The sequence below is a fragment of the Myotis daubentonii genome, chromosome 13 (assembly GCF_963259705.1).
Source record: "Myotis daubentonii chromosome 13, mMyoDau2.1, whole genome shotgun sequence".
NCBI lineage: Eukaryota > Metazoa > Chordata > Mammalia > Chiroptera > Vespertilionidae > Myotis > Myotis daubentonii.
Genome location: NC_081852.1, coordinates 14,898,645 through 14,922,970, shown reverse-complemented (window position 1 = coordinate 14,922,970; position 24,326 = coordinate 14,898,645). Strand labels below are relative to the sequence as shown.

The 24,326-nt window shown below is 58.3% G+C and overlaps 1 protein-coding gene across 11 annotated transcripts in view; it reads left to right on the top strand.

Annotated features, from left to right (window-relative positions):
• ZMIZ1 (zinc finger MIZ-type containing 1) overlaps positions 1 to 24,326 on the top strand; it is a 218,695-nt gene that overhangs the window by 82,119 nt on the left and 112,250 nt on the right. For 6 of the 11 annotated variants that reach the window (XM_059662232.1, XM_059662236.1, XM_059662235.1 and 3 more), the window contains one exon: positions 14 to 95. The exons of the other annotated variants lie outside the window; for them this stretch is intronic. The gene's annotated coding sequence lies outside the window, so the exon portion shown is untranslated. The remainder of the gene's footprint in view (positions 1 to 13; positions 96 to 24,326) is intronic. 11 annotated transcript variants of the gene reach the window in all.

Below are 24,326 nucleotides of genomic sequence, written 5' to 3'. Positions count from 1 at the left end.
CTCGTTGCCGCAGGATGGACATGGAGTGAGGCGGAGGCGCCGCGAACTGCTGACTTACCAGAACGTGTGACGCTGGTGATTCTTGGGTCGCTGAGGTAGGTGCGCAGCTGGGCCTGGCCTGCTGCTTGGGGGAGGGACAGTGGCGTCCCAGCACACTGAGCCGTTCACTGGAGCCGCGGTGGCAGGGGGTACAGCCACCCTGCTGAGGCCTTGTCAGACCCTGAGACGGCCCCCAAGGGCCTCTGAGGCCTAATCTCTCTGGAGAGGCTGCGAGGGCAGGGGTGGTGGGATGCGCCCCAGGAAGGGGGCAGCTTGGGTGTCCCCAGCCTTGGCACAGCAGCCGTCTGTACCACTCTGCGCCCCGTGCCATGTGGGCCTCAGGCACTGGGCACCATGGTAGCCGCACAGGAAGAGGCCTGGGTGAGCGGAGGCCGGTGACTGGCCTGGGTGCTGTGGCTGCCCACCCTCCTGTCCCACAAACACACCGAAGTGGGCGCATGAGCGCTCGCACGTCTCTGGGTGCTGGGGTCTCAGCCCTGCCACTTGTCCACCGTGAGCTTGTGCAGTTTCTCTGTGCCTCAGTTTACCTGTCTATGAAAGAAGGATGGGGATCGCAGCACCTGCCCCCCACCCCTGGGGTTGGGGGGACAGGCACACCTAAATAAGTAAATGCTCAGGGTACGTCAGCATTTTCCTCAAGGATGCTGGGGCCCTTGCTTCTTCCCACGTGCCTCAGTTTCCACCACCCCCTCCTCCCTGAGGACCCACAGATGCCAGGATGGACACAAACTGGTCCTCCAGCCTAGGAGGGGGCTGGGCCCCTCAGAGAGCATGCAGACCTCGGGCCTGGACACCAGCGTGTTTTATCACCAAGTGGCATTTCTGGGTTGATCGCACTTGGCCTTGTGCTCGAGGGCGACCTGGGTGATCCCTCCCTGTAGCTCCTGACCCAGGGATGAGAAGCCTCACAAAGATGCTCACCTGGGCCAGGGCCCTTTGTCCCAAGGCTCTGGGGCCCAGCGTGGGGAGCCGGAGCCTTCGCCCTGGCATGAGGCCGTGCCGATTCGTCTCCCTGCTGCCCTCGGCTTCTCTCCTCGGGCCCCACTGCTCCCAGGTGCTGAGAGGCTGGGCCAGGTGAGCCCCGGGGATTCTCCTTGCTTCACTCCGGCTCCAGAACCAGGGAGCAGTACTTGGCCCTTCTGCCTGCTGCCAGCTGTGTGACCTTGGGTTAGTCCTTTTCCTTCTAGGACAGTCAGTTCTCATCTGAAAATGAAGATAAATTATACCGACCTTGCTGAGAGGGCTGGTGTGAGGGGGCTTAGGAGCTGGTGTATTTTAAATGTTGCAGCTGGTGAGATTGTACGTGTACCAGGCCCTCTGTGCCTTAGATGTATGTTTCTTCCCCCAGTTCCCCCGAGGAGGTGTATTCAGTGCCTCCCTCGCCAGAGGCCCAAAGTGGTTAAGAACCCATGGTGCTGTAAGTGGTGGAGTGGGGATTTGAACCATGGTCCCTTGGAATTAAGCATCACGTGATGCCTTAGAGGCAGGGGCAGAGCCAAGGGCAGACTCACGGTAGGTGCTCAGGAACCCACCTCTGTTACTGCCTTGCAGCCTTTGCCCAGGCCTCGGAGCCCGGCTGACCTCAGAGCCAGAGGGTGGCCCCGAAGGCTGGCAGCCTGCCCCTCCCCGAGGGCCTGCCGGCAATGCAATAAGGCCGCGGGAACCCCCTGCTAATTGTGAGGTAACCTTTGCAATTCTCCTTCACGGTGGGTTCTCTTTTCGGATGTTTTTCAAGGTAATTCATTCCCTTTCCAGAAATTGCCAGTGGCGGAGCATTAGGCAGCTGGTGATTAATCATAGGAGCGGCTTGGAGTGTATTCTTTAAAAAAAAAAAAAAATGGAGAAACAGAAAGCCTTGGTGGAAAAAGAAAAGAAACCCACTCCAGGGCGAGGTGGTAATCAATACCTCTGTGTCCCAGAAATGCTGGGGACGGGATGGCAGGTGGGCGGCTTCTCCCTTTCTTCCCCGGGCGGGCAGGTGGCCGCCTGCAGCAGCACGCGAGAGGCTCTGCCCAGGACCACCGGCTCCCGGTGTGACTTTGAGCAGGTCGCTGCCTTTCCTGGACTCAGCATCGCCTCCTGTGAAATGGGTGAGAGGCCGGTGTCCGACTAGAACAGAATATTAAATGATTATACTTGCTCACTGCACATCCTAGTGCCTGGCACATGGCAGTGCGCAGTTGACACTATTAATTGAATGAAAGGTTATCTTGGGCCCTAGTGAGCTATCCTAAGTCAAGGATGGAGGACATCTTTTCTCTAGATCTATTATAATTCCGAGTGACAGCCAAGGTGATGGGCCAACTCTGTCATTTTCCAAACTAATGATGAAAGGACAGTCTGGCCAACAGCTCAAGCCCCTCGGTGGCAGCCATGCTGCCTCCCTCACATCCTCTAGTTTAACTTCCCAAGGGTCTGAGCTGCCTGGACTTTTTTGAAAGCTGCTTTCTGGGTAGTGAGTTCCTCATCACTAAAATGTATGCAAACAGGCTGGGGCTGCACAGGGCACTGGGGCAGCAGATTTGAAGGGCTCAGAGCATTCCTGAGTCTGGGCGACCCGTGCGGTTCTCTGGGATGGACACTGGGAGGCTGGACTGGCCGAGGGGAGCCCCTCCCCCTGGAGCCCCTTCCCTAAGGCTAGAGGAGGCAGCTGAGAAGCGGGGTTGCCCGTGCAGGACTCAGATGCTTTGTGCCCATTTCCCTGGAGAGAAGGAGGGTGTGCAGGGGTGTGTAGTGTGTGTGTGTGTGTGCTCGTGTGCATCATGAATTGAATGAATGTGAGGAGGTGTGTGAATAGTGAGCGTGTGCCCACCCATGTGTGAGAGCCACCCCCACCCCATGTGCAGCTCCTGTTGAGACCCTGGTGCCTCAGACCTCACATTCGGACTGGCCAGTGCAGTCCTGTCACCCCACTGACCGCACAGAGTGGACTGTGGTGGGACGAGGGACCCGAGGGGAAGCATGCCAGGTCAAGCACACCAACCTCCACCCCCCTGCTGGCTCTCCTGGCAGCTCCCCACGGTCATGGGAGGAGACAGCTCTTGGAGGTCCATGCCTCCTGCTCTGGACTCCCAAGCCCTGAGCGCCTGGTCTGAAGTGTTGGGGTGGGCCCAGTGCCCCTGGCAGGGCAGGCCGACTATTTGGGGAGGCCTCTGAGCAGCCTGGCACACTTGGTGCTAGTTGTTTCTTTACTTCTCTCCTTGGCCTCCAACCCCTGCTCAGGGGTGGTGTGTGTGTGTGTGTGTGTGTGTGTGTGTGTGTGTGTGTGTGTGTGTGTGTGTGTCCCAGTCCACTCTCTGTCTCTTTCTGTTTGGTTCTTTCTGTGCGGACACCTCTCTCCTTCCCGCCTCCCTCCTCACAGCAGCCCCACTGCCACCTCTTAGCTCAGCCGCTCTCTCCCTGTCCTTTCATGTCTGAGACCCCTCATTCCCCGTCTGGATTGTCTTCCTGAGTCCCAGACCTCCTCACCTCCGCTCCTTTCCCTTGGAGTCACTCCCTGCCTGACATGCGGACAGCACCTCTGCTCTGTCATCACCCTGTCATCACCCAGACTCAGCAGAACTGAGACCCCGGGGCGCCCGGCCTGCCACCTTCGCCTTGTTTACCCAGCTCTGGCCAACACACAACTCTGCCCCTCCAGCTCTTTGGAGGTGTTTGAGGCAGTGCCCTGCACTTTCAGCTGCTTGGAGGCTGTGTACTGTGTGTGGCCAACTGGGGGGGGGGGGGGGCACCATCCCATCCCCATGGACCCGCCACGCTGACCACTCAGGATGAAGCCCGGTCTCGGGGTGCAGAGAATCTGCTCAGTAGCCACGTTGTGCTGTCCTGGGCCGGGGCCACCGCCATGGGCTAGAGCCGGAGAGCCTGCGGGGCCGCTGCAAACCCGGTTTCCCTCCAGCACCGGTGGAATCCCCGCTATAATTAGAAGCGAGGTGTGCAGAAGCAGGCTGCCTGTGAGGCAGGCATATGCTCATGAATAAACCAGCTGCCCTCCCCAGGGGACAAGGAGCCGTGGCTGGGCTCCTGGAGGGTGCAGGCCTGAGGTCTGATCAGTGAGCTGGGCCGTGGGCCCTGGAGCCACACAACTTCCTACTCCCTCCCCTGCATGCTGTTGGGGAGCTCCCTGGGTCCCAGCCCCTGGCCGGCCAGCCTTTCTGGGGTGCCTGCTGTGTACCCGCCGACAGCCTGGAGTTCGATGCCCCACCGTCTGGCCCAGCCTCCTTTCCCGGCCAGATCACACACTAGCGTCTGTCGTGCCCCCGACCCCCACCTTTATCCCCTTCGCTCCTAAACTTCCTCCGCCTCAGAAGTCCTTTGCAGAGCAAGTATGCTCTTCGTAGGCCTTGTCACCCACCACCTAGCCTACCGCCCAACCCACCACCCACACCCACCTACGGCTTGAGCCTCCCTCCAGCCACGCCTCCTTTTCAAGGTCAGACATGGCCCTGTCAGCTTGGGGCCCCTCAGACTCCACCTGTCAGGGGCCCTGGTCGATTCCTCCCCCGGTCTCCTAAACCCAAAACCCTGCCCTTCTCGCCCTTCACAATGCCCATCGGACTGCTGCGTTGTCTTGTACGTTGTATTATGTATTGGAATGATAATACTGGCCATTTTACATTCTTTCCTCCTACTGAGTCTTTGGAACTGGTGTGTATTTAACATATTCACCACATTGCAGACGCTGGTTTCAGTCCCGTGTGGCTCCTGGCTGCTGTACTGGACCACACAGCCTGGGAGGCCCCAGTCTTCTCCTCGGTAGGCAGGGAAACTGAGGCTGGGAGGCAGTCTTGCAGATGAGAGTTTGCAGAGCAAGTATGCTCTTTGTAGCCAGGCCGCTTCTGTTCTGCTGTCCAAAATAAGGAACGGCCCTGCCGCCGTGGCTCAGGGGCTGAGCGTCGACCTATGAACCAGGTCATGGTTCGATTCCCAGTCAGGGCACATGCCTGGGTTGTGGGCTTGATCCCCAACGTGGGGCGTGCAGAAGGCAGCCGATAGATGATTCTTTCACATCATTGTTGTTTCTATCTTTGTCTCCCTCTCCCTTCCTCTCTGAAGTCAGTAAAAATATATTTTTAAAAAATAAGGAATGGAGGCCCACTGATCAAAAAGGTAAATCGAGGCAAGCAGGACTGTAGCTAGTACCCAAGCAACCAAAGCTCAGTAGGAACAGAGGGACGATGATCTCAAGGTTCCTTCCAATTCCCCCACAGTGGGTTCCAGGCTCCAGGCTTCTCCACGGAGTAACCACACAGCCCTGAACAAGGTGGGCTCATTCCTGCCCCGGGCACTTCCAGCTGCCTAACAGCCTAGAATGCAGAGGCTCTGGAGGGGTGGGGAGGGCGGGGGGGGGGGGGCTCCCTGGCTCCACACCCCCTCACATCATCCCGACTGGTCTGAACTGCAGAGGTGCCCAGAGCGTGTCCCTGGGATCCCAGAGGTTCCCCGCAGGGGGGCAGCCGCCGGGGCAGGGGGGGGATTGTCTGCTCGTACCCAGCCCTGCCCATGCCAGCCTGAAGGGCTCTCCAGAGGCGAGGTGTTTCCCAGGAGCCAGGCCAGCAGTGGAGCAGACAGCCCGCCCCAGAGCCCATTGTCCCCTTTGACCCTCTGCTGTCCTTGGCTGCCTCTCTGTTGACAGTCAGACCCTTTTGCCCCTCTGCTCAGGCGGGGTGGCAGGAAGTCACAGAAGGCGCTGGTGCTGGGCTTGTCTCGCTCCATGGGTGCCCCACCACAGGCAGGGCTGGGCCGGGCCTACAACCCCTCCAGGGGGCTGCCTCCTGCCCGCCTCTGGGGGCTGCAGAGCTTGTGTGCACTGAGCTGGCCCAGTGGACACCGCCTTCCCCTCCTTCAGCCTTTCCTTGTCTCTGTCCTCCAGGCTGGCTGCCTGCTGTCTCCCTGGTAGGCTGTAAGCATCTTGAAGGCTCAGGCAAGCTCCACACCATGTCCTCCGCACAGAGCCTGGCATGCTGGTGCCGAGTGGCAGCAGGAAGCCAGCAGGCACCCAGCATGTGCCCTTAGCTTCCTCTGAGGATGGCCAGGCTTTCCTCGGTATGCCAGTTCTTAATGTGCTGGGTGGGCTGTGTTAAGAAGGATGCTGAGGCCGTTCACAGGCTGTGAGAAAGTGTCATGCACTGCGGGGCATAATTTGCCCTCTCTGCCCTCACTCCCCAGGCATCAGGTCTTTTCAGGTGCTTCAGTTTCGGGGAATGGACAGTGCAGGCATAGGGAGGAGGCAGTGACCTCAGTGTGGCCTCACAGGGTTCAATTCATCCTGACTGTTGGGCAAACTGTGCCCCAGAGAACCCTCTAGAGCGCTGGGTTATGAGGACTGCAGGTGCACCCCCCCAGCTCCACTCTCAGCCCTAGTTGGTTTCTGGGAGTCTGTGGCAGCTTTCCCCTCACATCTGTCTTTCCTGGTAAGTGCTTCGCGCCCCTCTTCAGTTCCGGTTTGGGAAGCAGCACATCTTGCCTCCCAGCTGTTTGGGACCCTCCACTGCTTCCCTGAGGCATCGTTGGGGACCTCTTTTGGGGCCTGTGGGAGCATCTCTGCCTCATAGCCTTCGTAGAACGCTCTCATGGTGCCCTGTCCACCTGGCCCATACTCCAGTGGGACAGTCTAACTAACATGTGACAGCTCTCACCGGGTGGCCTGCTGAGCTCTCAGCCCCACCCCCACCTCGACTCCCCACCACAGCTCCTTTCCCCACCCACCTCCCAGGTCCTGTAGCTGCCTGGGGAGCCAGCCCCTTGAACCCCTGCCCTCCCAGCCGAGGCACCCAGCCATCTCCTGGCCCACAACTCCAGGGTGGCCGCGGATGGAGCCAGGAGGTCTGTGATGAACTGGAACCTGTAAACAATCTGGAACATTTTTCTCTGTGTGTGGAGGAAACACAAAGAACACCCTTGCATCCTTTAACCAGCCCAGCCCGTCCTCAGTCACAGCGCCAGGAGGGCTGACCAAGGTCACCTCGGGCCTGCTACTGGCACACCTCCACTGCTGAGAGCTCACCACAGGCTCATGCGTGTGCATCTCAGGGTGGCAAAGGATGCAAGTGACATGTGGTTGAAGCAAGGGTTTTAGGGACAGGCAGTTTGGGGTTCAAATCCCTACTCTGCCATCTATCACCTTGGCCAGTCTGGACACGTGACTTTATCTCTGATACCCTCAGTCTCCTCACCTGTAAAGTAGAAAGAAGCCCGCCTACCAGCAAGGGGCACATGGGTGCATTGGGGATGGAATGCAACACTAGCTACGCCAGTCTTCTCTCTTAACAGTAGACCCATGCTCTCAGGGAGCCGTCTGCTATCTCGGCACTGGGGCATCTGCCTGAGGTTGGCATCCTTAGCTCTGGTACCCACATACTAACCCCCCACCCCCCAGGGATCCTGGCCTCCCAGACTCTCTGTGCAGCTCCTGAGTGGGAACTTTCAGGATGACACTTTAAGATAGAGACACAACAGACACAGGCCACCTAGGCACTTGTTTACATGCATGTTCTCAGGCCCCTCTCCTGGAGTCTGATTCTCTGGGTCTGGAGTTGGGCCAGGGCTCTGAATATTTAAACACGATCCATATAATACCTGTAACTGGGCCATCCTGGCACACTGATGCCTGCAACGGGGAACTGGCCTAGAGCTAGGACCCTGGACCAGGTCACGGCCTCACTGGGTGCATTTGGCAAAGCCTGTTCCTCTCTGTGGCTCACTTTCCTCACCAGTAAACCAGGAGTTCAGATGATCTGCTCCTAAAACACCATGATATTTATCTTCGTTCCCATGGGGTTCAGTTAATGTTATAATAATAATAGAAAATGAAAGTAATAAAATCGTTTTTACAGTGACTATCAAAAGGATGTTCCCTGGTGTCCCCTCTGCCAGGCTCCCGGAGGCAGCTCTGGGGGTTTCAGCCCCACCCCTCTGGCCACAGAGTGTTTGGGTCAACAGCCCCCTGCCAGGCGGAGAGCCCCAGAGACAGAAAAACTGTTCCTGGGGTGTGACTCGACTTTCAGAGGAGGATGCCCTGGGCCTTCCAGAGGCGAGATCCGCAGCCGTCTGCCAGGTGCACTCAGACCTGAGATCGTTTCTGCAAGAGGAGCTGGACCACTAACCTGGAGCCAGCGAGGGAGGCAGCGTGCAGTGGGGGCACCTGACTCCTCTGAGGGCCTCGGAGCCTTATTAGTTAACATACTGGGAAGCCTGGCGTGTGAGACTGGAGGGTGGCCCTGTGGAGCCTCTTCCTTTATAGATTGGGAAACTGGGGCCCAGGGTAGACCATGCCGCGCCAGGTCATTCATGGGGACAGTGGGGAACAGGCCCCTGGGCATATGGTCTGGCCTCTGAGCTGTGCCACTCCTCACTGTGGACAGTGCATCTGGGATGGGCAGCCCATCAGACCTGAGCCTTACACCAGCCTCTGCAGCCCCTAGGAAGAGACGGGGCCATCTCAGGACAGGGACCAAGGGGCCACCTGCGCCCGAACACTGGGGCCTTTTGACCCAAACTGTCAGCCTAAATCAACAGACAGCGCTCGGCTCCCAGGTCCTCCTGCCCCAGCCAGGTCAGCTCCGTGGAAGTTTTCCAGGAATATCCACGCAGAGGGCGACGCACTCCCAAAATGAAAAGGCTCTCTCTCGCTGGCTCCCTCCCATTTTCCACTCACTGGTGCTCAAGGGAGTTAATGCGCAGAGGTGAAGAGGCGGCCCTGTCCTAATAAGACCTCGCTTGAGGCAACTAGGCCCTGGCAGGTGTCAGGGAGGAATTATTCACTGTCGGGGCCTTCGCTCCCAGCCTGGGATGACTCTCAGGGCCTGGGGCTCGGGACCTGGGCTACACAGCCACAAGGGACCAGAGCTCCTCTGGCCACGGGCATCCTTCTTGCACAGCAAGCCTGCCTTCTCCCTGGGCTGGGAGCCCAGCTGAGTCGTCTGTTCATCCCCGGCACCTGGTACAGGGCCCAGGCCTTTGCATAAGCCTGTCCCTCCTCCCCACACTGTCTGCAGTCAGGAAGGCCGTGGTACATAGTAAGCACCTACTGTGTGTGTGGGTCTGTGCTCAGCTCTTGAGGAAACAAGGAAGCAGCAGATTCTATGCCAGCCTTCAGGTAGCGCCGTCTAGGCCAAGGCTCCCATGCAGGGAACAGAATTAGGGGTCCCCAGTGCCCCTGGGGCCAGGGAGGTGTTGAGATCCATGAGGAGCCCTTGGGGAATGAGGTTATGGGAAGCTCATTGTGGAGGAGGCTGGCTGGAGCAGGTGGACATTCAGAGGATTTCAAGATTTGGGTGGGGCCAAGGGTGAGATAGGAAAAGCCACAACCTTAAGGCAGGATATGACCCAAACCAGGACCCTGGATGCGTGCCTGTGTTAATGCATCGTCTCATTTCATCCTCATAGAGCCTATTTTGCAAGTAAGTGAACTGTGGAACAGGGAAGTTAAGTAGCAGGTCCAGTCACACAGCTGCTGGGAGGTGGGGCCAAAATTTGCACCCAGCTTCATCCGATTTTCGGGCCTTCGCCCTCAGCCAGACCCACGGCACAGAGCACCCACTTCTGTTGCGGGGGGAGCCTCCTGCCAACCAGGGAGACCAGAGGAGGCTTCCTGCAGGTACGCGGGTTTTGTCTTCCACAGACCTGAACTGTAATCTCCAAGCGCTGAGCTGGGTGAGACCAGGTCACCTGACTTCTCAGGGGCTCTTCCTCTTTATCCTAAAATGAAGAGAATAGGGCTCCTCACTGGGGGCTGGGAGGATCAGGCACATAGTAGGCACCTGCCCCGGAGTCAGCTGGTGCTGCTGGAGCAGCCCTCGCAGCCAGGGGTCAGGCCTGCCCACATCAGGATGTGCCCAGAGCTGTTCCCAGCATGGACGGTTCTCGGGGACAGGTGGGCTCGACCTCAGGGCCTCCTGGGACACAGCTCCCACTGGGAGGGCCAGGGAAAGCCAGAGATAAAGTGGATAGAACAGCTTAAGAGAAGACAGGGCCCTGCCAGTCCCCAACCACCCAGCTGTTGACTCCAGAGAGCGGGTAGGAGGCGGGGCTGTGATGAGGCCTCAGGGGATTGCACCTCTAGCTGATGGAACCACTGAAGGTTTCGATCTATAGAAAGACTCAGCCACTTCACCTCTTACGGGCTTTCACTGAGACCAGCATGTCCGAGAAGACACTGAATGTGGGCAGGGATGGGGTCCCTCCCCTGGGTGCTGGCAGGGGAGGGGGTGTTCATCTTGGGGAGCCCCTTTCGAGCCGAGATGGCCTTTTTTAAGTCTGGGCTTTCAAATGCAAGTCCAATGAGCTTGGGGTATGGAAGAATTCAAAGAGCTCATTCAGAAATAGGGGTGGAGGGGAGGTGGGGGAGTGGGGTATAGGAGGATAAAAGTGATGAACGGAGAGTTGACTTGGGGTGATGAGCGCACAGTACAGTGTATGGTGATGTGTTATGGAATTGTGCACCTGAAACCTGTATAGTTTTGTTAACCAGTGTCACCCCAATACATGCAATAAAAAGGAAACAAGGAAATGGGGGTGAGGCGAAGAGGACCCAGAACACACAGGGCACACAGACGCCAGCTAAATGAGATTCTGGAGACACCGGGTATGAGGGACCGGGGAGCGAAGGACACAGCTTCCTCCTCTGGATGGAGTAAACTGAGGGCCAGAGACGGAGGGCTGGTCCAAAGGGGCTGCTCCGCCTGCCCCCCCTCCCGGGCCTCTCCCTGAGCTCCGCAGGAGGCCGGGGAAGGAGCGGTGGGGGAGGGCAGGGTCGCTGTGCTCCATCCGGGGCACCTGGCTAGGCCTTGGAATGTGAAGGGCACGGGGGCCTCATGGGACACAGTGGGGCCTCAGCAGCCCATCTTTCTTGGTTCCTTTGGGCCTCCCAGCACCTACTCAGGGAAGGAGGCTGGTAGCAGGGAGCCTTCCCAGAAAAAGCCCCCAGGGCCCAGAGCTGCCACCTCCGCAGTGCTCCGTCTGCCCCACTGCCGGCTCCGCTCTGCCTGCCTGTCTGCCTCTCTCTCACATCGACCTGCCCTTGCTGCCCTCCCTCTCACGCTCATCCTTTCCCGCTCTGGGTCTTTTTCACGCATCTCTTTTGTCTGTCCACTCGGCAGCAATCTGTCTGTCCTGCGCTGCACACTCCAGGGCGCCCTTTCCACAGATGCTCTCTGTCTCTGGGCCTTTTTCTGACTCCATCTCAGTGCTGGTTTGTCTCTTGTGCCTCCCTAACTTGTGCCCTCGTCCTTACTGGATGGTTTCTCCCTCTTTTTTCAATCTCTTTTTTCCCCTCTCTGGGGTGTGTGCATGCATGTTTGAGTGCCTATGTGTGTGTCCTTCCTCCCATCTCCTGCATGTACGCACACACAATACACACACACACACACACACACACACACACACACAGCCCCTGCCTCTGTGGACTAGACAGGTCACAGGCTTCTCCCAATTCTAAGGGCACAGCTTGGCTCCCCGCAGGCCGACTGGCAGAAGTGCAGCCTGGAGCTGGAGCCCTGAGCGCCCGCCTCCGTGACAGCCTGGTATTCCCCATGCTGAGAAGGCTCTGTGTCCGCATCTCCTGGGCCTCCCTGCCCAGCTCCCAGGACTCCAGGGAGCCAGTGTGAGCCTGGCCATCACACCTAGAAAGTGGCTCCGTTTGGGAACAGCAATGCCCTGGACAGGAAGAAGCAGGGAGGGGACAGTTCATGGGAAAACAAACAAGCAAGGGATTATGATCCCCCAGATGCGCCCTTTGTTTAGTGCTGGAACTCAGTGAGTCCAGAAAGTGAGCAGCGGGGCATGGGGAGGGCTCTGCGTGTGGGGCCTGGGCTGGAAGCGAGACTGGCCGCCTTTTCCCCTAGAAACGTTGTAAATCCGTAGCTAATGGGAAGAGCCTCCGGGTCTCTTCAAACCCACAGTGTGAAGAGAGCCCCCCTCCCCCACCCAGTCAGACTCCTCAGTCATCCCACAGGTGTTTATTTAGCACCTACTGTCTATCTGCACGTCTTTTGTGTTTGTAATGCCTCAGTGAGCAAGAGACCAGGTCCCTGCCCTCACGGAGCTGACACTCCAGCGGTGGGAAAGAGGCACATGGGTCATTAGCCCTGCAAGGCCTTGCCGTGGGCGGCAGGGAGGTGGGGTGGCCGCCCAAGGCTCTTCTGTGTGCACAGCCTCCTGCCTGTCAGTGCCCACGGGCTGAATGGTCCTGCCGCAGGCATCACTCAGCTCATTGGGGATTCCCAGAAGCATCCAAAGGTGGAAGTTGCTGGCAGGGCCTGCATGATAGTGAGGTTTCTGCCAGCCTGGACAAGGCAGCACCAGGAAACCAGGACAGGGTGGAGAGGGGCAGCTCTGCGGTGCAGTCCGGGTCTCCCAGCCGCATGAGCCTAGAGAGTTTCTTAAACCTCTGGGCCTCAGTTTCCAATCACTCTGTAAGACGAAGGCCAGACAGCTTGGGCTTTCTCTGTGGCTTAAAGGCAAGGATGGTACCTGGCCATGGTGTGTGGTGAAGGCCAGCTGTCATCATCATGGGGAAAGCAGGACAGTCCGCTTTGCTAGGGGGCTCAGTAGGGGATCTGCCCATCTGGGTTGAGGTTGTTCTTTCTTCACTAATAATCTGGTGGCATTGGAAGCCTCTTTTCTCTGTGGGCCTCAGTTTCCCTTCTGTCCCATGAAGGAGTTAGTAGGGCTTGCTGATGCGGGAGCCAGGAGGCCAGGGATTGGAGTTTGTAGTGAGGAGTCACCAGGCACATCAGCTGCTGCAAAGCCCTATCGACTGCGCCAGCCACCATTGGCCGGAGCTGCCCCGGAGCGAGGCTCCCCCAGGCCCGCGGTAGGTTTCCAGCCGCCGCGGGGCCTGGAATGGCTCTCCCTGCACAGCTAGGCTGGTGGACCGCGGGCAGCTCGCTGCACCTGGCAGGGACCCGTAAATTGAAAACATGGTGTTTCCTGTTGGAGGCCAGCGCAGGGCTGGACTCGGTGTGGCCTTGGAAAGCTGGCCTCGCTCTCAGGAAGCCCTGCTCCCCACAGCACTGCCACAAAAACAGTGGAAAAGTGAAACCTTTTCAAGTCTGTGTTTCCACTGTAAACAGGGGATGAAAGCTGGCCCCTCGCCTCCTGGCTGCTCAGCCACTCCCCCGCCTGGCCCCAGCTTGCCTGGTCTTTGGAGGCACCTCAGCTGCCCCCTCTGTCCATACGGTGCCCCTCCAATCAGAGAAGCGCTGTGCCCTGATTCATCTAGTCTTCCAAGTTCAGCTGAAGTTTGCCCGGGCCCGTGAGTCCTCAGCACCCAGTCCTCACCACCTATGCACAGTGAGGTGTGGACGGACTCACCCACGGTCACAGGTCACAGGTCACAGGGCAGTCAGGACAGCTCTGGCCCCTCCTTCCTGCCTGCAGTGACCCCAGAGTCTGCAGGCCACGACCGAGGTTCTTGTGGGGGAATTGGTGCCCGCTGACCAGTAGGAGTCTGTCCTGTGGGTGGAGACTCTCACACAAGTGGCATTTAGTGGGAGTGACTTATTTATGTTAAACCTGATTGCGCCCTTTTTCCTCATTGCACAAGTAATGCATGCTTACTGCAGGAAGTCTGCAAGTCTCAGGCAAGTGGAAAAGGAAAAATGAAATCTGCCCAGAATCCTCCCACCTAGAGGTCACGCTGGTCAACGTTCTAGAGTATTTCTTTCTGCTCACTTTATACTTTCTTTCCTTCCTTTGGGACTTGGGGTTATGAGCAGGTTTCTGAGGCATTCAATGTTCGTAGGAAACGTGATTGCTAACAGCCCGCTAAGGGGCCCGGAGGAGGGCCAGGCCCGTTCACAGTTGGCATGGCCCCGCCTGGGCTGTTGTGATGTGGCACCGCCAGGGACGTGGTGGGAAGTTCACAGGGGAGGTGGCCTGGCCTGGACCCCTGGCTGGAGAACCCAGTGGCTCTGACTTGCCCATGACTTTGGGCCTGTCTGGCCTGTCTTCCTTTGTGGGAAATGGTCGAGTGGGTGAACGGGCTCTCGGAGTCCTTGCGTCTAGTCAGCCTGCTGCAAAGGTCCTGCTCACTGGCGCCTGCAGATGCAGCGATGCATTCCTTCTTCTGTCCATCCAACATTGAGCGCCTACTGTGTGCAGGTGGTAGTGAACCTCTGGACGAGAGGCCCCTGTTCACAGCGCTGTTCTCCCCCTAGTTGCATCTCCCACAGCCCTTTCCCTTTTAACCCACAAGCCCTCCAGGCCCCTCCTCTCCTACCCCACAGCAGGCAGGGACTGGAGCCCAGCTGGGCAGGGTTGGTGGGGGTCCCAGGAGGCGCCATCTCCGGCCTCCTCCGCCTGCCAACGTCCTTGGTGGCCCTTAGACAGCTTTATGGAGGACGAAATGAGGCTGTCTCCCTCCTGGCAGGTTTATTTCTTCATTTTTCAAGCCCTGCTCTGATTTTTCCATGTCGGCCTTCCTGGTCTCCCACTCCTCCCCCCGGCATGTCTCCCTTCCTCCCCCCTCATCTGTCAGCCCAGCCAGGAGAGAGGGCCACTGGCCTCCAAGGTGATTGAATTATTGAGGGGGGAGACAGGCCAGGGTTTTCTGCGTGAGTGCTTTTGGCTTCCTGCCCTTCGAGGCGGTTGGGGGAGGGGGTATGATGGCGGCAACTGTGGGCTGTGGTTTTCCAAGACAGCCCTATTCTCCCTGGTCTGGGCCTAGGATGATCCCTGCCGCAGATAGGCTGGCCGAGGGCCACTGCTCTATCACCCACTCTCTGCCCAGCCCAGCCCTGCTCAGGCCTCAGTCTCACCTTCAGCCAAATGGGCAGGTCTCTAACCAGAGGAGGAAGGACAGACTTTAGGGCAGTTGTGACTTCTGGCTCACACACGAGAACTTCTGACACATCTGCTCTCTCTGTGCTGCAGGCCAGACACCCGGGATGAAGGAAAAAAGGGAGGCTAGCACTGATAAAGCACCTACTGTGTGCGCCAGGCACGTTCACATGCATGCCTTCCTATAAACCTTTTAGTATTAACTCAAAGATAGGCAGCAACAGGTAAGAGTTACTGGCCTCCTTTTTATAGCGGAGACGTGTACCCAGCGTAAGCTGCTGCTTCTGATAACCTGTGGGCTTGTGGAAAACAGGGCTCTGCCTGGGTCTCCTCTGGATCTCTGGGAGGGCAGAAGGCCAGACACTCAGACGGGACCCAATAAATGCTTGGTGAACTTGGTTGTGCTGATATAAGACCAGAGAGGTGAAGCCACTAACCCAAGGTCACACAGCTAGAAATGAAGTCCCGCTTTGCCTGGCTGCAAGCCACCTCTCCTGGTCTAGATGTTGGCCTTTCCAGCCAGCAGTGTCCACTGACATGACTGCTGTGGCAGGCCGAGAGCTTGGTGGCTCCAGGTCTCACCCCTTTTCCGCTGGTGTGTGTGGCTCCGCCGGTCAGACCCCATACCTTCTCTTTCCAGCCTGCCTCTTCCCCCAGAGGAGGGGCTGAAAAGGGAAAGCTCCTCTCCCGCTCGGCTCGCACTCCAGCTCATGGAAATGAAAAACACATTGGCTTCATTATCTCGGACTGAATGAGCAGGGTTGCCATGGCGACAGCCATCTCTGGCCCGTGAGGGGGCAGGGAAGGGGCTGGTGAGGCCATGGCAAGTGGGGACCGGGCAGCGGGTGAGCAGGCACGCTGAGCAGACAAGCCACTGGAACAATTGCCACTCATGCCACCTGCCCTGGCCCTGGGCCCCCAGCTTCAGATCCCCATCCTTGGGCAGACAGAAGCAGGCAAGCTCTGCTTCCACTATAGCTCCTTGCCCACCTGTCCACCGCCAGTCCATCTGCCTCCTTCCCGAGGGGCACCGAGGGTGCAGGTTGACCTGTGCCTCACACCATCCTGGAGGTCAGAGGGAAGGTGAAGAGGGAGGTGGGGCACTGGGAGGGGCAGTGGCCTGTTCCCAGCAGAGACCAGCCCTGGGCCTTCACTGGCATAGATAGAGGAAATGCCCAGGGGTGCCAGGCTGTGCACACCCCAGCACTCACCCAGCACTCCTGCGTGACCAGGGTCATCCTGGTGACCCTGTCCTCAAGCTGAACCCTCTTAAAAGAGGTTGAGTCCCCAGACTTCAAACAGGACAACAGGTGTGCCAGTGGCTGTGATGATGCCAGCATGAGTCCTGGCCCAGCGAGGAAGGCCCAGGCAGTGCCCTTGGCTCCAGACCAGAGCTGGGTCATCCCCATGGCCCTCACCTGGGCCAAAGCCAAATGCCCTGATGCCCAAACGGGCTCTTCCTTAGGTCCCTGCCCCATCGCCTGTCACCCAGGCCTTGAGTCTCAGAGCAGCCTGTGCTCAGGCTGGTCCGAGGGAGGCTGGCTGCACCTTCGCCTCCAGCCTCCCTGGTGGGGTGGGAGCCACACTGGCCCTCCGAGTGGCCCCAAGCAGACACTGCTGCCTCCCTCTGAGTGGTCCCTCCTGCGGTCCAGAGACACTGAGGCAGCTGCCCACAGACTCTCCTTTCAGACAGTGCCCGTCAGATAAACCCCACGCTGTCCCCAACTACACTTTCAACCTTGACCCTAACCCTAACTCCAGACCCAGCCTCCACCCCCGCCTCCTGACACAGCCCACCTGGGCGCCTGTGCACTGCTCTCTCACCCAGCTTTCCTGAAGCCGCTCCTCCACCCTGAACGCTCCTCCCTCCCGCTGCCCAGCCCCATAGGCATCTCCTCTCATTTCCTGTTGCAGATGAAGAACCCAGGCCAGAGAGTGCAAGTGACTTGTCTCAGGCCAAGGAGAGCCGGGGCAGCAGGGCTGGAGGCGGGGTGTCCCTTTGCCAGGAGGCCAAGCCTTTGGTTCCCACCGACATGGGCCAAGGGTCTGCGTGGCCCTGGATGGAGCCCAGCAAGTTTGGGGCCGGGTTTGAGCCTCCTGTTGGCTGTTGTCGGGGAGGGCCCAGGAGGTGTGCTCCCTGCGAACCCAGCTGGCTGGCTGGGCCTTAGTAAACAGGGACAGCCCTGCAGCCCCACCCACCAACGGGCATGTGCCTCTCAGGGGACAAATGTTGAGCAGCCAAGCTTAGCAGATGTGGTCAGAGTGCCCATGGCACTGCCCATGGCCTGGCCCTCCTGCCACATAGAGGCGGGTGCCGAGGGGACGGCAGCATAGGCAGGAGGAACCCCAGCACCTTCCTAGGACAGAGGAAGTCGAGGGTCCCAAGCAGCTCATTCTAAAATGCAGAGCCCCAGGCCCTGCCCTGGTCTCCCTGCAACCAGTGTTTGCAGCTTCTCAAACCCAGACTGGGGGCACTGCTGGCCTTGCTTCTTCCAAGGGCCAAGTCAGCCTGCCTCAGTGTCTCAGGCCCGTGCTTCTGGTTCCAGGGTCATGACCCCTTGCTGACCCCCTCTGGGCCTTGTCCTGCGGAGGGTCAGCCTCAGACCAGCCCTGGGCCTTGTGCCTCCCCCGCCCCCTCTTCCCTCTCATTCATCATCTGCCCACCCCAAAGCCCACAGTCCCCATGGCATCGTCCGCGCCATTGACCTCCCCTGACTCGGCAGCTCTGTGTCCCAGGCCTGCCTTCCAACCACCACCATGGCCAATGCCCGCCTTCCCGCCCACCAGCTGAGGCTGGCTGCTGGGCGAGGCTGTCATTTCCCTGCCAGTGATTATAGGTTTGGGGCTGAGGGAGTCTGAGCTGAAGGAGGAGGAGGAGCCAGGCCTCTCGCCCTGATGCCAGGCCCCAGAGACACCCCCAGAAGGGCAGCCTGGTGCGGGGTGCTCTTGGGGCCACGACAGGGATTCCTGTAACCCAATGCCACCAGCTGTGGGTGCATGTATGCGTGTGAGTGTGAACATGTGTGCATGCCTGTGTACACATCTCCAAAGGGTGGAGGGACCCCTTGTGCTCATTTAAATTAATCCTCTCATAAGCCTGCAGGCAAGCCCAGTCTATTTTCCAGGAAAAAAAGACAAAACTCAGGCAGGGGAGTGGACTGGCCTGGGTCACACAGCAGGTTAGGGCAGAGCCAAGACAGGGCCCTACCGCTGCCCTTGTCGTCACCCAGCCTGTCAGTCTCCTTCTTGCCCTGTCCTGGCCCACCCTGAAGGATGGGGCAGCAGGGAATTGCCTGGGCTGTCACCCAGTCTGAGGGGCTGAGTGCTGGGTGCCACCTTCAGAGGGTAGTGCCATTACCATGGCCCCCAGGGCCGGGTTTGGCCAGGACAGTGTGAACGGGACTCGGAGTGCCAGGTCTGTGGAAGCTGGGAACTCCTCCCACGTTCCCAACTGTGGAAATTGGGATGGGGTGGAACACAGATGGGGTGGCCCCAACCAGACCCAAAGCTGGGCCCTCCCATTGTCCCCTCTGGGGGACAGGGAGGTAGTGTGAGTGTCAGGGACAGGGCTGAAGGGCCCTCCGCAGGGTTTGAGGATTTGAGGGGAGAGTGGTTCTCAGCCCAGGCTCTAGAATCAGGCCGCCCGTGTTCAGATCCGGGGCCCAAGCCACAGAGCCTCTCTGAGCCTTGGCGTGCTGATCACATGAGACGAGGGGAAACAATGAGTGTAGCCAAGGTCACCGTACGTGTTGCCAGTGTCCTCCTGCGCAGTCTGTAGGTGCCAACGGCCCTGCCCTGAGCAGTGAGGAAAGTGTGAGGGCAGGTGGCCTGTGGGACCCAGCCGGGAGGGACGGTCACCTGTGCCACATGGGGCTTCCCCAGGGCCTGGCCACTCAGGAGCCAGCGTTTCTGAGGAACAGGACTGGGCCTTCTAGGTCGGTGGCCACTCCCAGGGCCCAGCTGGCCAGACTGCCGGCCACCAGAGGACCCCAGGGGAGCCATGGGTGGCCTGGTCCCCAGGGCTCAGTCCCGGAGCCGGGAGCGTGAGGGAGCCAAGGCTGGTGGAGGGCGGCCTGTGCCTGGCAATTCACAGCATGTCTGCCTGTCACAGCACCTCGATAGGGAAGATTTGTGGGGGAGATTTGCAATTCTGTTTTCTGTACGGGTTATAAATCAGCTGCACGCACACTCTGGATGCAGCGCAGGCCTGAGGCGTGCGCACTGGCGCTCACACACACACCCAGAGAGGCGGTCTGGCCCCTGCCTGATGTGTCCAGGGAGGGGAAGGAGCTCTCCACGGCTCTTCCTGGCTCGAGGGACCCCAGAACCACCCAGAATCAAAGACTCAAGGCTGGGAGGCAGGGTGTTCCAGTGATTAGAGAAACAGCCATCACACAGGTTATAAGTATGAGCTCAGCTGCCTACCTGGCTGGGTCCAAATCCTGGCCTACGGTTTACCAGCTGTGTGCCCTTGGCCATATTGCCTGCAGAGCTCCCTGCCTCCATTTCCCCATCCGTGAAATGAAGCTAAGTATAGTGTGCACTGCAGAGCATGGTGGAGAGAATAAAATGAGTTAATACACATGGAGTGCTTGAAACGGTACGAGCACCTGGAGGAGTTCAGGAGGGTTGGCTGCCATCATCATCATCATCACACCGTCATTATTTAAGACCCCGCCTAGATTTCAACATAAGGTCAGGGCCTGAACCCAGCTCTGAGTTTTGCTAGCTGTGTGAACTGGGACATGCTATTGAGCCCCACCGTTCGTCTATAAAATGGACTATCAATACCTACTTTGCGGGGCTGTTCTGGGCTTTCACGGAGATAAAGCTCAAAAAAGATGCAGCATCAGGACACATCAGCCTCAAGGTGGGCCTCCGGGGAAGGCCTGGCTTCCTGGGGAATGTTTCGATAGGGGAGGGCTCCGTGTGTGGGGGTTGGGGAGGGATTCTGAGAACCTCTGTCCCCCTTCTGCCACCAGGGAAGTAAACCGCTTTCCACCCAAGCCCTCCTCTTCCCACTGCCACTCCTTCTACCGCTCTCCTGAGAAGAGGGTTCTGAGACTGGCAGGTGTGAGCCACAGCTCTGCCACTCGCTGACCGGGTGGCCTTGGGCAGGCACTCCCCGCCTGGTTTCCTCCAGCAAGGGCTAACCGCACCTGCTGCAGCCGGCCGCTGGCGAGCAAGTTAAATGAGATATGGAGCACTCAGCGCAGTGCCCAGCGGCCAGGTGAGCGCTCCGCAAATGCTGTCACTGCCCCCTCTTGGCCTCCCCTGCTCTCCTGCTCCCGTCCTTTCCCACATCCGATGCCCAAAAAGCATCTTCCCAGGCCAGATGTTTCAATATTTCTCTCTAAAAAGATGGGCTCTAAGATCCACGAGGCGCCTCTGGAGCGAGCCTGGATGGAGGAAGATGGTTCAGACATTCAGACCTGCTCTCATCTGATAGTTCCCTGTGTAGCCACCTAAGGCCGAAGCCTGCGGGACAGGAGGCCCGGCCTCGCCGTCCATCGGCCACCCAGCTCCGAGCCTGTCCCACGCCCTCCGGGTCCTGGGTGCGGGCAAACACAGGCTTGCTTCCTAGCTGTTCCCTGGCATTTTTACCTGCTCAGCCATGAAGCCCTGGGAAGCGGCGATCTGGGGATGAGTCGCTGCTTGCACAGGTGGGGGCGGTACGCCAGTGCCCGCCGTTCTGCAGAGCTGACACTTTTGCACCTCTCCCGCTCAGCTCACCGCCCCTGCAGCAGCATGGCGAAGCCTTGGCCGCGGGGTAATTGCTGGGAGCATCCCAGGCCAGGCCTTGGTCTTTGAGCAGAACTTTGGAGGCTGGACTTCTCTGTTGCCAGGGAAACCAAAGGGTTCCCAGGAAAGGAAACCACAGCAGCGCTTGGGCTGTTAAGAAGCACCCCTTCCCTCCCCCCCAGAATGAGTTCCCTCCAAAAGTGATTCCCCCAAAACTGTCGAGTCGGCAGCATCCTGCCTCCTCCCTGAGCCTGCTGAAATGATAGAAAATGAAAGCTGCCCCTGACCTTGTGCTTTTCGCCTCTTTCTTAAACATTCCACTGCAACACAAGGACATGTTTTGTTTTTTCTTATTTGTCTTCCTCCCATGCCAGCTGGGGCTCTGAGACCTCTCTCCTCTTGTTGACTAGAGCCAGAAGGGAAAGGACTTCCACTTTTTTTTTCTTCATTCAGCTGTCAGTAGAAATAAACAAGCAGGTTTATATTTGGAAGGCAGAGGAGGGTCTCAGCCGCCAGGCCGCTGTGTCCGGGGTAGGTCACAGCCTTTGTAACCCCTCCTGCAACAACGGCTTGAAATTTGATCCGCAGATTTGCAGAGTGTGGTGACTGCAGCAAGCCTGCTTGATGCACGTTGACTTTTAAATGCCATTGGAGGAGCGTGGGGATTTTTCAGCGGCTGGCAACACAGACCCTGGGAAGAGATGGTTCTAGAAAAGAGTCCTCTGAGCAGTGGAGGTGCGGGCAGGGTCCGGAGTGCCCATGTTTCCTTCCCATCCATCATCCGAGGCTGTGCAAGGAGGCAGGGAGCTTTCACCCCGATTCACAGGCCGGGCAGCTGGGCCTCGGTGGGGTTTTGAGAGTCTCTCAGGAGTGAAGTGAGGACACCCCGCGGTTATTTTGTTAGGAGACAAAACACAACAGGAAAGAAGGGAGAGAGAAGCATGGCCAGCGTTCACTTTCAGATCCCTGGATGCTTCGGGGGACTCAGTAGAGAAGGGAAAGAGACTTTGATCCAAATCCCAGACAAGCCCCCCGACCCCGACCCCCACCCTGGGCCTGGGTCTCCCTGTCTGAACAACTGCTTCAGACCTGCGTCCTGGAGGCCCCGCCGGGCCTGCCCCGCAGCCAGTGCTCCCACGGCCACTGTCGTGATCCGAGCTGTTATTTTTCACCTAGAACTGACTCTGTGTTCCGTAAGTAATTTTAAACAAATTCTGTTCCTGTCCCTGCACTTCCGTGGGGAGAAAATAAACCCCAGCTGGGTTTTCCACTGTCCTCAGCAGACCAGGGTTTGCAGTCCACGCGGGTCCGGCCCCCGACAGCACGAAGACCGGGCCTCAGGTCCAGCCGCTGGTCCGAGGAGGCGTATTGATGGGGGCTCGAGTGCTTCTCAGCCTCATCCGGGATTGTCAGTGGAAATTTTTGGTGATTCCTGAAACCCTCTGTCAGATCTGGTTATTAGCATGAGGCTCTCAGAGTGTAGAGTAAACTAATGAATTACAGCATGATTACACAGCACATAATTAACTTTGTAATTAATATGCAACTGCCACTTAAGCTAAAACACTGCTTATAGAGACGTACGGCAGTAGTAAATCACAGGTCAGAAACAGCACTTTGGAATTTTCAAAAGAATGAGCGTAAGCAGGGAATCACTTAAGGCAGCAGGGTGAGTTAATTAAAAAACAGATGAGTTGTGAGCATTCTGCTTCATTTCCATGCCTTCTCCTTTAAGAAAGACCCTCATGCCACCCTGCCAGGCTGACCAGCCAGGCCTGGTCAAAAGGGCACTGGGCATGTGGTTTTATTTCCGAAATAAGACTGGCCTTCCCTGCCGCATCCCAGCCTGTTCCCAAGTCTTGGCCCTCTGCCCGGCCACACTGTCCCTGGGGACCAAACCTCCTGGCCCTCTGGGCCTCACTCCATTTCGCCTCCTGCAGAAAGACCATGGGGATGCCCCCCGCCCGGCCCTGGTCTAGTCCCCGTGGTAGGGACCGCCAGCAGGTGGGGTGGAACAGCTTGTCACCTGGATTTTAGGCTTCTGGAAGGCAGGGTTGTCGTCTTACTTTTTTTGTTTACTCCTCTCTTCCCCAGCCCCCTGCCAGGGCATGAAAGCTAGAAAATGCCTTAGGAATCATCTCACCCCATCTCACAAGGCCAGAGAGTCAGGAGGCCTGCTGTGTGTCCACAGCAGTGCACGTGTGTTGGCATGCTGGGGGACACCCCCCTGTGCGATCTGGAGCCGCTAAGGACGGACGCCTCTTGTCTGTGTCCCACTCAGCTGGGCACAGCCAGTGTGCAGAGCTGGCACACAGTGTGCCGGGCGAATGGCTGAGCTGAAGGGCTTCCTTCAGGACAGCCTGGAGGCCAGCCGTCCGTGGCACCATGTTCACTGGAAGGTAGCATGGTTTGGCAGGTGGATGCTGGGTCTGACAGACGTGGATTCGAAGCACGCTTTGCCATTTTCTGATCTTGGGCAAGTTCCTTAACCACTTCAGTCTTAGTTTTCCCATTTGGGGACAGTGCTAATCACTCTACTTTTGGGTACAGTATATTGTTATAAAGATAATTCACATAAAATGCCCGGGCACTCAGTAGATACTGAGATACCTGGATTGTTCTCATTGTTAATTCAAATCAGGAACTGAGATTTCTGAGGCTGCCCACTCCGCAGCCTCAGGGAGAGAGCTCTGGCTGTCTGGGCCACCTCGGTCTGGGCCACCCTGGCCTGTGACCTGTGGTTCCTGTGGCCGGGCTGTCCTCTCTTTAGAGTTCATGGCTTGGGTGGTGTAGAGAAGGGGCCAGTCTCCCCAGCCAACCTAGCCTGTGCCTCAGGCAGCTCATTGGACCTTCCAGCTCTGGTCTTTGCCCTCACAGCAAGTGGCCTGGGGCACAGAGCCCAGGGGGCCCACGGGCAGGCAGGCTCCTGGCTGGTTAGGTCTGTGGAGATGGTGGTGGCTGCATGAAGCTGGCCATGATATTGGATTCAGAATCTGGGGCCCCAGTCCTGAGGGGAAGGGTTTCAGACGTTAGCGAGGGTGCCCTGTGGCTTCTCTTCCGGCAGACACTTCCGTTTCTGACCCCTGCCCCCCAGCCTGCCTGCTGCCCGCCTTCTCTCTCCTGCTGCCCAGCCTCTGCACCCGGCAGCCACTCTTCTTATGTCTGAGTTTCTCAGTGAGTTCCGGGAAAACTAGTCCTAGGGGTTTTTAAAATGTGTTTAGTGGAAAAAGTGGTTTCCACCCAATAACTTTGGGAAAGCCAGATTCTAAGGCCCTTCACAGGGGAGGGGTTCAGTAACCTCCCGGGGAGAATCTGAGCAGGCCCCCAGCAGCCGTGAGCAGAGAATCCTTTGTTCAGGGAGGAGCCGACCTCAGGTGTTCCGCCTCCTTTTGCCCAGAGGAGACTAGTTCCTCCCTGGTCTCCCTGCCTTCGTCACTGACACTGCCCACCCTGCCCTCCCGGACAGACATCGCTGGGCGTCCAGGCCGCTGCACTGGAGGAGCAGTGCTCTGCTCACATATCCAACCCTATCTCTCCTTCCTTCTGGAACTTTCCACAACTGGCCTTTGCCACCAGGACACCTCCTTCCAGAGCCCCGCCTTAGCCACCCACGACCTCTGAGGCCTGGCACCTGCCTGTAAGGTGGTTCCCAGAGACCCCGTGTGAGGGTGAGTGAAGCAGGCAGCCTCACTCCCACCCCTCCGTCCGGAGCATGGCCCCTTCCATTGTTGCATAAATGGATC